The 14,049-nt window shown below is 45.4% G+C and overlaps 1 protein-coding gene across 2 annotated transcripts in view; it reads left to right on the top strand.

Annotated features, from left to right (window-relative positions):
• Positions 1-101: 101 nt before the first annotated feature.
• BRINP2 (BMP/retinoic acid inducible neural specific 2) overlaps positions 102-14,049 on the top strand; it is a 124,133-nt gene continuing 110,185 nt past the window's right edge. For both annotated transcript variants that reach the window (XM_061185676.1, XM_061185677.1), the window contains exon 1: positions 102-875. The gene's annotated coding sequence lies outside the window, so the exon portion shown is untranslated. The remainder of the gene's footprint in view (positions 876-14,049) is intronic.

Here is a 14,049-nt window from a genome sequence, read left to right as displayed (position 1 = left end):
AGCTTGCGGGGAGTGTGGCGCTGCGTCCCATTGGCTGCCTACCTACGTGCATAAGAAAGAAAGAGAGAGGCAGGCAGGGAAGCATTGTTATCTTAAGACACTCAGCGGGTGTCTGAGTCTGCAGGTGAAACTGCTTAGGTACGGAGCTCGGAGTCGGAGCAGGGACACGCCGGGCTGCAGCCTGGGATGGAATCCGCCCGCCTCGGAAGCTGCTCTGCCCGCGGCTGCTCGGGCAGCCCGTTCGCTGAGCTCGGAGGATCCCGTTAGCACTTGCCCAGGGATGTGCACCTGCCGTGCGCGGCGAGCGCCTGGGCAGGTCTGCAGGTAGCCGAGGGAGCGGTGAAGCAGGAGGAACTGTCTCTACCCATGTGCAAGGCAGTGATTCCGGGAGAGAGACAGGGTGAGTGAGTCTCTTTAGAGTTGGAAGGAAGGCACGATCTTGGTTTTCTCTTCGGTGGAAGGACAGAGGACTCCCCGGGTCGGGTTTGGCACTTTCCTTCCCTCTCCACCCGCGTGCGCCCCGGCCCAGCGTCGAAGCCCCACTTCAAACATGCTGTGGGTGCCGGGCAACCTTGCTGCTCAGCTGGAAGGCAGCAGGCAAGTGGTCTGACAGCGGCGGCGGCGGCGGCAGCAGCAGCAAAGCGGGGAGCAAGGAATTTGAAAAGAGACATCGGCTCCTTTTCACACGCTGAGGGGGAGGCATTCACGTTTCCCCAAACGAGAAGGAGCCACAAGAAATCATGAAGTAAAAACTTTGGAAAGCTGCCACTGGAGATGTTGCACAAAATCCTGGAATCTTTCAGGAGTCTCCTCCCAGTCGGTGGAGGTTTGGGGAGCAGCTGATACAGCAAGGAGGGCTCTTGCAAGGATTCAAGGTAACAGTGCAGGGTTTTGGTGGTTTTTCTCCATCCCCTTTTCGTTATCTTTTTGGTGTGTCTCTGGGTAAGGGGATCGTTTTGCCCTCCTACAACCCTCTTGCCCTGGTGCCTGGCAGCTGCAGGCAGAGGGGATGATCCCCCCCCCTCTTAGTTTCTGTCTTGTGGAGCTGAGGAGTGGACTTTGGGGTTTAGCTAGAGATCGTCCTATTATTGCCTCCTGGTGTTGCATGTCTGCCACACGACTTGGGCGCTCTGCCTGACCTATATTGCTTTTGCCTGGTTTAAGTCCTCAAAGTTAGTGCAACTCCCATTAGCTTCAGAAAATCCAATCGGACTGCATAATTGCAGAAGATGACAAGGACTTCTGCATGCCCAGCAGATGCTGGACTGAACTGTACACGGTTCACTGTGTTTGGGATGGAGGTTGTGATACATGATACACATGTTCACGGTATTCACATGTTCCTAGAGCTATATTCACATGTCCATCGAGCTCCCTGGTATGTCTCTAGAGGCCTGTCTCTTTCTCCCATGCACATGCAGCCAAGGGAAAAAAAAAAAAAAAAACAGATTGAAGAGTGAACCCTGTGGGTTGCAAATAGTCTCCCCGGGTGGTGGCAGAAACCCCATTGATTGAGTTGAACCTGGCAGTGCGTTGGAGACACTGGGGAGAGCATTGCTGTGCTGGAAGGAGGGGCACACTGAGATTATCTGGGGATCTCTCTCTCTCCCTGGTTCTGTGATCATCTGGGTACACAGTCTAATGCTTCCTATGGTATGTGTGTGTGTATATATATGTGTGTGCCTGTGCTCACAGCTGTATGCAGGAAGCAGGCTGCCGCTAGAAGAAGCATGCTTGTGCAGCTCTCTGCCCAGGCCCCAGATGCCTGGAGTGTTCCTTCCTAGTAGAAACATGAACTTGGGAGCTGCTGTTCCAGCCCAGAGGAGTTTTCTCCTCACCAAGCAGTCCCTCTGCATGGTACATATTTATCCAGAGTATATAGACCTAAGCCAAATATGAACTAATAATCAAGCTAATGCACTGTAACGTGATTTAACAGACCCCTCCATAAAGAACTGTGTGTGTGCTCTTCCTAGCTCTGGGAGTCAGGTGTCCTGAGCAGGAGCAAATGTTTTGTTAAAAGGATAGCAATTATAACAAGCCAGGCTTCTAGCTGGGTAATCTGAGCCTTATCCAGCAGGGACAATGATCTGTCAGCACAGACCAATCTGGAGGATAAAAGGTATATTGTTAGTCAAGTATTTCTGCCTCTGTCCTTCTCCAGACATGTGCATGTTGAAGGGACACTCTTTCTGACCATGCCTCCTAGAATACAGGGCAATGCCAGTATTAACCAAGCAGCTAAAGTATTTTACAAAATCCCCTGGGGGGCAGTCTGATGACATCAGGCAACAGCAAAGTGATGTTGGAGTTTGTGTGTTTTCCCTCTTGACTTCACACGGTTATGTGTATGTTATTTGTTTAAGGCAGGACCCTCTAGAGTTCCCTCCCATCCAGAATAAGTTGTTTTGCAGCACTCGGGGCATGACCAAGCAATGCTGACACAATGATCCTGAAATCTTATCAATATAATAGCTGTTGCTATACATATATATACCTTCTTTTTAGCTGCTGCCTACTCTGAGGAAAGATGCATGCTTTGCTTCTTTGAGGAGCGATATGATTTGAGCTGGTACAGAGCCTGGATACTGTGAAATGTTTGAGAGAAAGGAAGCAAATGTCAGACCATGGTCTCCCCTGTTGGAGGGCAACTGGCACCAAAGGGTTTCACAGCTATTCTGCAGCCATGGAGAAGACAGAAGCATCCCTGACTCTTGCTTCTCCCTCCTCACCAAAAATGGGGCTGGCTTTATCTCCCAGAATGGAGTGCTGTGTGCTGCAGTATGGCCACAAGAAAGGAGAAAAGGAGGGAAGGGCTGGGGAGGGAGGAGGGTTCCTGCTCTGCTAGCATTGGGCCAGACTCACGGGTGGGGAGCATCTTCCCCATTTAGGCCCTTTAAGATCATCCTCTGGGTTTTCCCTTCTGGCCTCCTAACAGGTTGTTTACCGAGCAAGGCCAGAGGGCAAAGAACATCCCTGCGTCATCAACTCCTTCTGATCCCCTTTCGCAAGACACAGGCTAGCCACTGGGGAGTGTCGCACAAAAACCATCCCCTCTGAGACGGTGCTCCAAACTCCCTCCCCAGCTCACAAACAAGAGGTAATCAGAAGGGACTGGAGACATCTGCGTGGGCACTTTCTGCTGAGTGGGATGCTTAGTGTTGAGAGTTCCCAGTTAGTGTTTTGTTTTCCCCACTGTGCTGTGTATTTTTGGTGATTCAACTCTTTCTCTTAGATAATAAGACCTTGTATACATTTTATAATTGCATACTTTTCCAAAGGGCTAGGAGCATTTTAGGGAGCTCACCTCGTTAATCCTCACACGCCTTATAGCCTCATTTATCTTTGATTAGCCTAAGAAGGAGACTAGAATGAGTTTAGCCTCCTTCTTGGAAAAAGGAGAGCAGAGGACCTTGGAAAGATGAACTGTTTTACTCTGGGTCACACAGCAATTAAGGGAACCTATGGAGTAGGGTGTGGGTCTCATCATTCCCAAACCAACCCCAGACTCTCCTGACTCCTCCTAAGGAATGGGTTAATCTTAGTAACTGTGATTTGATTCAGCTGTTCTGTACTTGACAGGAATGGGAGGTTGCAGTGACATAGGCTTTGCCTCTGGCTCTGACCTAAGGGCTGTGAGGGATAAAAGTCTGATAAGACTTCTTCTTTGCCCTCAGTGATCTTACATTCTAGTTAGGAAAATATGCTTACATCTGGGAAAAAGGTAAATGACAACATACATTCTAAACAGCAGTTCAATACAAGAGACTCTTGAGGCTGACCTAATTAATCTACAGTTGATTTGTACAGATAACGAGAGCTATCAGTATTCCAAGGAAGGAGAATTTGAGTTGTGTCTTGGGGGATAGGGTGGGATTTGTTTGGAGAGGGAGAAATGGGAAAAAGATTCCAGCTGACAGAGAGGCTAACTGCAGCACCACTGAGAAGGCTGGAAACTTCAAGGCTTGCATGTTTCCTTGGGGTTTGCCCTAAACCACTTCTCCACTTGGATCCTGGAAACAGCGTACACCTGGGTTAATTACTTGAAGCACGTATTGGCCTAGAGGAAGCTGCCCTCAGATCAGGCAGAGGGCTTTGAAATGTTGGACATCTCATTAGGCACCGAAAATTACCTAAGCTTTCTACCCACCCTCAAGCCTAATCCATATATTATGGGAAAAATAGTGCTCAAGGTCAGGGAGCTTAACAACATATCAAAAATCTTGGAGAAAGATATTGGGGGAAAGTAGGCAAATTTCAAGAGAACACGAGAAAATCTTCTCATATTTTTTTTTTAGACTCAGAATCTCCTAAGAGAGAGCCTTGATTTCCCTTCATTTCCTGTTTCCCCACCCAATATCCCTATTGGGGTTTACTTGGAGCCAGCAAAATGCCAAAGCCCTCAGGCATTTAGCATTGAGGAGAAGATTTTCAGTCTTAAGATTCTTGGCGTGCCCACATACAAAACCTCTCATCTCCCCTCCTTTTCCTTTTTAACAAAACATATGCTGTAGCAGTCACAAAGGAGGAGACCACAAAAGCAGAAGGGGCGGGTACGGTATTGCCCGCAGCTGTACCACGAGGTACTCTGATTGCTTAGCTGAACAGCAGAGCCGGGAGGTAGTCTCCCAGCCTGGGCAGTACCAAGGGAGGACCAAGGGCTGCATGGCACCAGGAGAGGGCTTTGACTGGTCAGCCACACACATTTGCTCCAACAGTGAGCCTTGTTTCTCAGAGAAAAGGTCAAGGGAAAGCGTTGGTCCTGTGAGAGGACTGGTGAAACCCTATTCCTTGGTCTTCACTTAGTTTGAGACATCTATTCACTCTACCTGTCACTGGTTGCTTGGGTGGCCCCTTCTGACATGGACAAAATTCCGGTGGGGCACTGAGAGTGGAATGACTTGCCTAAAGTCACGCCATCATTGCTCTCAGGTCAAGAGGAAAATCCCCAAGAACACGGTCTGTTTGATTGCTTCGCCCCAGGAGTTCATTCTGGGGACAAGTCCTGAGGGATACGGATTTTCTCTTGAAAATTCTCCCCAGGCCTTGTTGTCACCTTTGTTTCCTGTGTTAAATGACCCTGCAGCTGGTTGGTGGGACTGAAGCATTTTTTCTTTATTATTCACAAGTATCTGCTGCCACGTTTGGGGGCTAAGGTAGAGGTCTAGGCCCATGGGTGTGTGGCTAGTGATTGTAGGCTAAAGCCTCTTCCATTTGGGAGTGAAGAGAGAGGCAGCTCAGTTATACTTCAGACTGGGGGCAGCGGTGGATGGGTTTCATCTGACCAATGGGTCTCATCTGATCTCTCTGGAAACTGTCACTCTGCCATGCAGATGGAAGTAAAGTTGAGGAACATTATTATAGCATGGAATCCTCAACAGCCAGTTCCATCATTCCTTTTACTGAAGCTCACATGAAATGCAAATATATCTGGAATGCTGGACTGAGCGAAGGGTGGGCAGTCTGATACCTCATGGGACTGAGCGCTGCTCCACACTGTACTATTCATATGGTGGCCACTGGCTACATGTAGCTCTTGGAGCACTTGGATTGCATGTTGTCAGTGTAAAAATACACACTGAATTTTGAAGACTTGGCTTAAAGGAAAAGAATGTCAAATATCTCAGCACTGTTTCTTTTAATATTGATTACACGTTAAAATGATAATATTCTGGATATATTGGGTTAAATAAAATATATTAAGATTAGTTTCACCCATTTCCTTTTACTTTCTGATGTGGCTATTAGAAAAGTTAAAATTATATATGTGGCTCTCATTCTATTTCTTTTGGGCAGTGCTGGTCTAATCCTGCAGAGTAGTGACAGTGAATGTGGAGAAAGGACAGAGGCTTGAAACAAGAGGACCCAGAAACATAAAAAGAGAGAACATGGAGGGAGGGATGGTGAGCAGCCCAGAGAGTGTCTGGTCATGTATTTCTGAAATCGAAAGCCAAGGAAGGCACAGATAGCTTAAGCTGGCTTATTTGATGGTGACCTTATCAACAGTGACTCAGCCCACCCTAAGCATTTGTGGAGCATTGCCGCTCCCAGTTCACATGCAAACAATCATCAGGTAGGAGGCCTGGGGATTTTATCCTAATATTTTTGTGTTTCTGCCTGACAGTAGAAATAACCAAGTTAATTACCTTTAGGGTCTCACTCCAAAGTCTGAGGACACAGCAACTGGGATTAGCTGGGTCCGTTTGACTTTCAAATCTCCTCTTCCTTCTCATGTCTACCATATTATCATCTTTTCTTGGGAGAGTTCTCCTTCAAACCAGTCATGTTGATGGTGTGATGGGGAGAAAGAAAAGTCACTGCTATATGTTAGAGATTCTTTTGTGGACCTATCAGTAAGAAGAACGGGGAGAAGACATCATGATTGAATTTTATTTAATAAGTATGGATTTGAACTCTATAATTCACTTATCACTATGATCTTATTATTACCATTTGTTGCAATAAGGTTTGGCCACAACTGGAACTCCTCATATTTGAGCAGCATTCTATAGTTTACAAAATGCTTTACAAGCTTTCTCTCACCTGATTTTCACAACACCCCTGTGGCGTGGTTAATACCTCCATTCAAATTTTTCCATGATCTGCTCCCAAACTACCTTTATTACTTTATTTTCTGATCCGTCTCTTTGTATGCACTTCATTCAATCTTGCTTAATCAAACTGGTCTAAACTGTTCTTTGGTGTTCACTATGTAAAGTAGAGATCGTTACTCATTGAGCCTCAGTTTTATCATCTATTAAAAAAATGATAATGCCCCATCTCTCAGTCCGCTGTTCTAAATATTAAATGAGATAAAATACATAAGGAGCCAAACACAGCTCCAGGCACATGATAGATGCTCAACAAATGTCACCCTCCTTTCCTACAAAACATCCTTCACTTTGATGATTGCCAAGATTAAAATGTCCAAAGGTGAACTCGTTTTGTACCCATTTCACACATAAAGTGATTCCCCTCTCCAAATTCCCTGCTTTGGTTAATGGGACAACCAATCGCCCAGTGACAAAATTAAGAAATAGAGTTGTCCTGGGCTCTGCTTTCTCTCACACGGCCCCTCACATCCAATCAATCCGCAATGACAAGCTCTACCTCCTGATGATTTCTCAAAGCCATCCTCCCTCCCTCCCTCCCTCCCTCCCTCCCTCCCTCCCTCCCTCCCTCCCTCGTCAGGCTCTCACCCCTCTCACTTGGACTTTCCCGGTACTTGGTCTCCCTGCCTCCTCTTTTGAGGGCTAGCCAACCCAGCCTCCTCGTTGCAGCTGGGGTGATCTTTCAAACCGGTAAATTTGATTATGCTCCTTCCTTTACTATGGTTCTGCAATGACTCCTCACTACTGTCAGAATAAAACCCAAGTTTCTTAGCATCACAAGCAGGAGACCCTTCACGAGCTGGTCCAGCAGCTTCTCCTTGCATCTCTCCATTTCCCCCTGCTCGCCCCAGCTACCTAAACTACAGGCAGTTCCCTCAGTATTCCGAGGCTGTTAGATGTGCTATGTTGCTTTTCTGGAGAACCTTCCCTTGCCCTGTTCTCTGTTTCCTGAGGGTTATCGAGCTTTAAGACTGTAAGGGTGATCTCCTCTGTGAAGTCTCCCTGAGACTCTGGGAAGGAATTAATTGTCTCCTCCTTTACACCCCAGCACAACTCACTCAGACTCTGTTTTTGTACTATAGCCACCGCATTGTAGTGATTTGTTTATATGGCCCTGTCCTGCACTCGGAGGCAGGGTTGGGATTGGGGTTCTCAGACATATTTGTCAGGAACTATTTATTCAGTATATTATGAATATGTGCCAGGTACTTTTCTTAGGCATTGGATAGTCTACAGTGAACAGCAGATAAGAGCCCTGCCATCAGGATGCTTACATTCTAGAGGGTAGATAGGATAATTATAATAATGATTATTATTGACATAACTGATAATAGTAGTACTTTAAGTACACTTTAGTAGTACTTATGTGTCTGGCATTATACTGAAGGCTTTACATACATTAACTCATTTCCTTCACATAATGATTCTATAATTCCCATTTTAATAAATCCTATATTCCCATTTGACAGATGATGAATTGGAGGCCCAGCAAGGTTAAACAATTTGTTCAAGCTAATAAGTGGAGTGGCTGACATTCTAACCCAGTTTAGATCCTGAGTTCACATTTCTAATTAGTATGATATCCATAAAGAGGAACATGTAGACAAATAAATGAGATAATTTCAGGTACTGATATGAAGAAAAGTATCAAAATAGAGTATAGTAGGAGAGAGTGATTGCGGTGGTGGTCAGGGAAGGTCTCTTGGAGGAGGGAACATCTAAGTTGGAAACTGATTTGTCAGTTGAGGAAGGTAGAAATCCCAGGGTGGGGTAGAATCTGGGGATCTAAAGAAGAGAAATTGTGGACTCAGTGTAACCAGAGTTCTAGCTGCCGTGACGACCACCCCGCACTGCAGAAGGTACAAGACTCAGTTGCCCGGGGGTGGGGTGGGGGGGATGTCTTAGGGAGCAGCAAATTGCCCACATGTTAGCAAACCTCTCTCCCATCAGTCCACTTGTCCCTTCTGTTCTTTGGGGTTAAGACATATCTCACGAGATGTCTGGTATGCTGCTCTCCACAGAGGTAGGTGTGGACACACATACACACGCGTACGCATGTGCGTCCCTGCTCTGCTGAACCACTTTACTTCACTTCTCTCCCATGAATGACGTGTCACTCAGAACCTTAGTGAAGCGACAGGCACAGGCACAGCAAAGAGGCTGGAGACAACCCAGAGGCATGAGCGAAAGGGGAAAAGAAAATTATTTTTTAACAAGATGAGAAGTGAATTGGACTGGGGAGAAATGGGAATTTCATCAGGGAGGGACATACAGACGGGGGGTGCTTCTGAGATGCTGACAGTTGAGCTGGATGGTAGTTTGCACTGTAATTTTTCTTATATATGTATATATACATACACATAGACACACATACATACATATATATTCACATGCAACACTCCACAGATATACACATACATACATATGTATCTTCTCTATGAATATGTCTGGTAATAAGGTTAAAAAAAGAAATGATTTGGAGAGCAGATAAAACATGGGTGGGGCAACTTCATACCTATTTAATATATATCCTAAGCCTACTTTATGATAAAAATTGTACTAGGCTTGTTTTTACTTATATTATCTCATTTACGTTTTATTACAACATTATGAAGTAAGTATCATTCCTGTTTACAGACAGAAATTGAGGAAGACAAAGCCCAGAGCAGCTGACATTCAACCCTGGGCTCTTGTCCCTGCACCATGCCCTCTGCCTTCCACACAGGAAAGTTCTGAGAGTCAGCAAGGGTGGTAGAAAAGGACCCTGATTTCTGGGTCAGACAAACTTGGGCTTCAGTCTAGTCTTGGTCACTCACTAGCTGTGTGACCCTGGATACATTACACAACCTCTCTGAGCTTCAGTATCCCCATCTGATAAAATGGAGAGGATATCCCCGTACATCATGAAACACAAACATCATGATGATTAAAGGCAATGATTGAAAAATATCAGCAAAGTACCTGCCACACAATGGGCATTCAGAAAAAGGCAGCTACTGTTTTTGTGTCCCCAATTATTAAAGCTCATAAGACATTGACTTCCATGGAGAGCAGTGATGGCATTTAGTTGTGGTCAGTGAGAGTCAGGTACTAGCTTGGGTATTTGCTGTTGGATGCCAGTGCATCCAGAACTACCTGGCAATGGTTACCATATGCCAGGCACCATGCTAAGTGCTTGCCAGGCATTGCTCATTTAATCACCTAACAACCCTCTGAGAAGGGTTGTTATCTTCTGTTTATAGATGAAGAAATTAAAGTTCAGAGACATTAAATAACCCGAGGTCACACAGCTTGGAAGTGGCAGAGCTCAGATTTGAACTCAGGTCTGTCAGATCCCAAAGCCCATGCTCTTCGACACAGAGCTTTCAATGTGATCATTGTCTTAGGTTATGTCCAGGGCAAAGGGCACCTTTGTGGTCAAGGTAAGGTTAACTGCTCGGAGCTCTAGGCTACATTTGCTAGGAAGGGGATGGAAGCATTCTTACCCTCAGGGTGTTTCTGGAGCAGGCCCAAAAGGTCGGTGCTCATTCAGAAAAGCTGCAAAGTTTCAATTGCAGTGCTTTACACACATTGGGTACTTAAGATGTGTGGGCTGAATATTTCTCAATACTCATTGCCTCTTTCTCAATACAGGTGTACTCCATTTTCAAAAGAGCAGGCTTGCAAAACAAGTAAGAATTGAGTGTCCTTAGGCCTGGAGGAAAGGTTTCCCTGAATTACACAAGGGTATATTAGCAGTGGTTCTAACCTTTTTAAAAAGCAGTAGAAGACTCTAATCAAATAAATACTTACCTAGAACCCCAATATATGAAGCAGATAAAAGCAGACCTCCCTGACTGAAGCAGGCCTGGGGGCCTGGAGCTCCCTCACCTGTCGCTTCTCTTTCCTCACCTGCAAGTGGTCCCTGAGACACCTCCTTGGAACCTAAAGGCTGTTCAAAAACACATTGAAAACCACCATACTACATAATTCCTTTAAAAAGCAAGACTTGTGATTCATTTAAAATAACAGGTGACATACTAAAATTGATTTAAAGTATAAGACTCTCATCAATGCCGACACATGTGTGAAGTTCAGGGAGCCTAGGACAAATCCCTCCTGTTCTCCATGTTCTTAGTGATTGAAGACGCTTGAAATTCAATGCCTATGAACAAATGCCTGCTGTGTGTCAGGTACAGTGCTAGGCACTGAATGTGCCAGCTGTGTGATCTTTAAGTCAGTTCTAACCACTGCCTATGAAATAGATACCATTATTCCCATTTTGAAGATGAAAAAAATTAAGTACAGAGAGGTTAAGTCAGTTACCAAGATCTCACAGCTAGAGTGCCTAGTGGAGCTGGGATTTAAAGCCAAGTCATAGGATGGGTTAGAGAGCCAGAGCCTTGCCACCAACCCCTGCAACCTATTCAAGCATGTATGGGGAGGAACAGTGCCTCTCTCAAAGTTTCTTACTTTTTCCAATACTCCTTAGCTGTGAGATTTTCAGAAAAACTCTCTCTGGACCCTCTGGCCTTCAATGACTCTGCTTTCATAGGGCACTCAGGTCTCCCAGGAGCCAGGCTGTGGCCCTTCCTCACCGTCCTGTCCTTTCCGTTCCTCGGCCCCAGCCTCAGGAAGAGTCTGGCCATCAGGGCAGGGGGGACCCCGCTCTGTCCCTTACTCCGGGGGCCTTGTATAGCATCCTGAGCCCAGGCTGAGCCAGGGGCGATTGGCGCTCTGGTGGAGTCTGGTAGCCTGGAGATGGGGCTTCCAGGAAGTGTGTGGGGTGGGTCTGCGGAGGGAAGTCCTTGGAATCCCCTTGAGGTATAAGAATGCTTAAGCACTCAGTAAGGAGGGCGGGGGCAGTTAATTTCTGCCTCCCCCTCACGTGGTGTTCAGCCATTTAGCATATTATAAATACGCCGGCAGGCAGGAGCAAGGGAGGTGGGTGAGCAGTGCTCCGGCGGGTAATGGGGGTCCTCGGGAGCTCCCCGCACGCGCCTCTTCCGCTTTCCGCAACCTTGGCCCTTTGGGATTTGAGCCCTGCAGGATAACAGAGCAAGGTCAGCATCCGCCTGAAGCCTCGAGGCACTGGAGACCCCTAGAGGCAGAAGGCTGTGTTACAAGCCCCCGGCCTTGAGGCGCAGGCGGGGTTCTTGCCTGGAGGATGCTGAGAAGTGGCTGGAACCTTTCTTAAAACACTTACCTGTAAGCACAGTCCCGGCAAGCTCCAAAGGGACAACGGAGGACACGTGTGTGTGTGTGTGTGTGTGTGTGTGTGTGTGTGTGTTAGAAGCAATACTTTGGTCCTTCCACCTTCCCTCCCTCCCTGCCCCACCACCTCCATCAAAATATCTTTTCCTCAGGGCCCTTGACACCTCTCAGTAACCTGATCAACTAATTTGTGCTGAAGTATTAATGACTAATAATGATTTAATGTGCTGCCCTCTCAATTAACACTTGAGCATTTCGAAAGAGAAATTCACAGATTTTAACCCAAGCAAGAAACTGGTGTTTTTCCCTTTTGAGAGGAACTGTAGTCCCCTCAAAAGGGACCATACCGACAGCTGCCTGTTCAGTACATTTGCTGCATCACTCCTGATCTTAGCAAGGTTTGGAGGCATTGTGCAGGGGCTCAAGCAGAATTTCCCAAAGTCTTGCTCTAATCCACAGTCCTTAAAAACAGTGCCTTGTGCTGGTGGTGGGAGAACATAAGACACCTCATCTCCTCCTCTTCCTCCTCCAAAGCTAAATGGGGATTTATCTGACTGAGAGAAACCCAAGGCAACTGAGCCCGTGACAACACCCCTATAACCTTTGTTAAGAAACCTACAGTGCAAGAATTGGCCTAGATGCCCACTAATATCTCAGTACCATGTCTGTAGAAGTTTAATGTGCTTTCAGTTACAGATGAGATGACCTAGTCATGAAGAGAATAGGCTCAGGGACTACTAACTTGGGTTCAAGTCATTGGCAAGCTCTGCCATGTACTAGCTATGTGACCGTGACAAGTTGCTTGCCAAGTTACTAGGTAAGCCTCAGTTTCCACATCTGTAAAATGGGTATATTCTGTACTCATATCATGGGATAGTTTTGAGTATGAAATGAAGTAATGCAGAATTAGCACTTCCTATAATGTCTGGTACATAGAGAGTGCTCAATAAGTGACAGTTCTTTTTCTTTATCATCTTATTTTTTTTAATTTTAATTATTTTTGCACTATCCCAAATTTTCAGTGCAGGGCAGCATACATATGAGAGATGTATTACTTAAAAGCAGGTGTAGCAACCCAGCCTCTTAGGCGTGGTTGGCTTGATAATGAACTAGATTTCTCTCCAGGTGACAGCACTGTATGAGATTTTTTTTCCTCTGCTTGGTTTCTTTAAATGTACCTCAAAAATGCAGTGAGTGAAATGGATTTAGCAATGACTTAAAAAGACTTAATGCATTTTGGAAAGAAAAGAAAAGCCACAACAAAAACTGGTTTGTTTCTGTGATATATGGTTCATGTGATATGACAAAAATCCATTTTTATGCTTAGGAAAATTGGCTAATTTTAAAACAGTTGACACATGCCATATGCATATAGAGTCATGATAGATTTTGCTCAGGCAAACAACAGAAGAATACAGGGCCAGTGACAGCTCTGTTAGGGCTTTAGTCATTTAAATTCTTATTTAGTGGCAGACCTTCTCCTCATAGGAGAGCAAAGTGAAATGGAAAATGGACTCACTGTGGCCTCAGGTGCTGGATATTTGATCATAAATATATCAATGACTGAGCTTGGGACACAGACACTGTGTTGTCATGAAATAAGTGAGAAGAGACTGAGGCATCTACCAATATAGCAAGCTTTATGTGCAAGAATGTGGACAGTTTATTATAAAGATATTATCTGGATAAGAGAGGAGAATAGTGCAAAGGACACTGAATTGTTGAGCCACCCTGATTTGGGGCAACTCCTGAGCTTTGCCTGCTCAATTTTCCAGTTAGACACATGGATGATTTTTAGACTTCAAATATTACTTATAATGTCCTTTAGGATCCTCTGGCTTATAGCTCTGCATAAATAACACTGAACAGGGAATTCCACATATTTTCAGTTACTGCTAGTTAGGACAAAGAGACTACATGTGAAAATAAATTGCTATAAAAGTTGCACATGAAATAAGGAGTGATTATGAAAAGTTTAAGACAGAGATAAGCCCTCTATTGTCCTGATGTCCCTCCCGTAGATCCTTCCCACGTTCACGCCTGTGTAGGTCAGCCAGATACCTGGCCCCGTTATAGCCTCATAATATGCCTTCTATTTGACTCAAAAAAAAAAAAAGCCATTTTATTTTATTTTATTTCAAGGGAATATTTAATTAGTGACTGCAGAGGAAAAACGCTGAACAGCTCAGAGAAGGTTTATGGTTCAGGTCTGCAGGACTCAGCAATTTGATATTCTAATCCTGTT

This window comes from Eubalaena glacialis, chromosome 3 (assembly GCF_028564815.1).
Source record: "Eubalaena glacialis isolate mEubGla1 chromosome 3, mEubGla1.1.hap2.+ XY, whole genome shotgun sequence".
In the NCBI taxonomy this organism is placed as follows: Eukaryota; Metazoa; Chordata; class Mammalia; order Artiodactyla; family Balaenidae; genus Eubalaena; species Eubalaena glacialis.
This window is presented reverse-complemented; position numbering and strand designations above follow the sequence as displayed.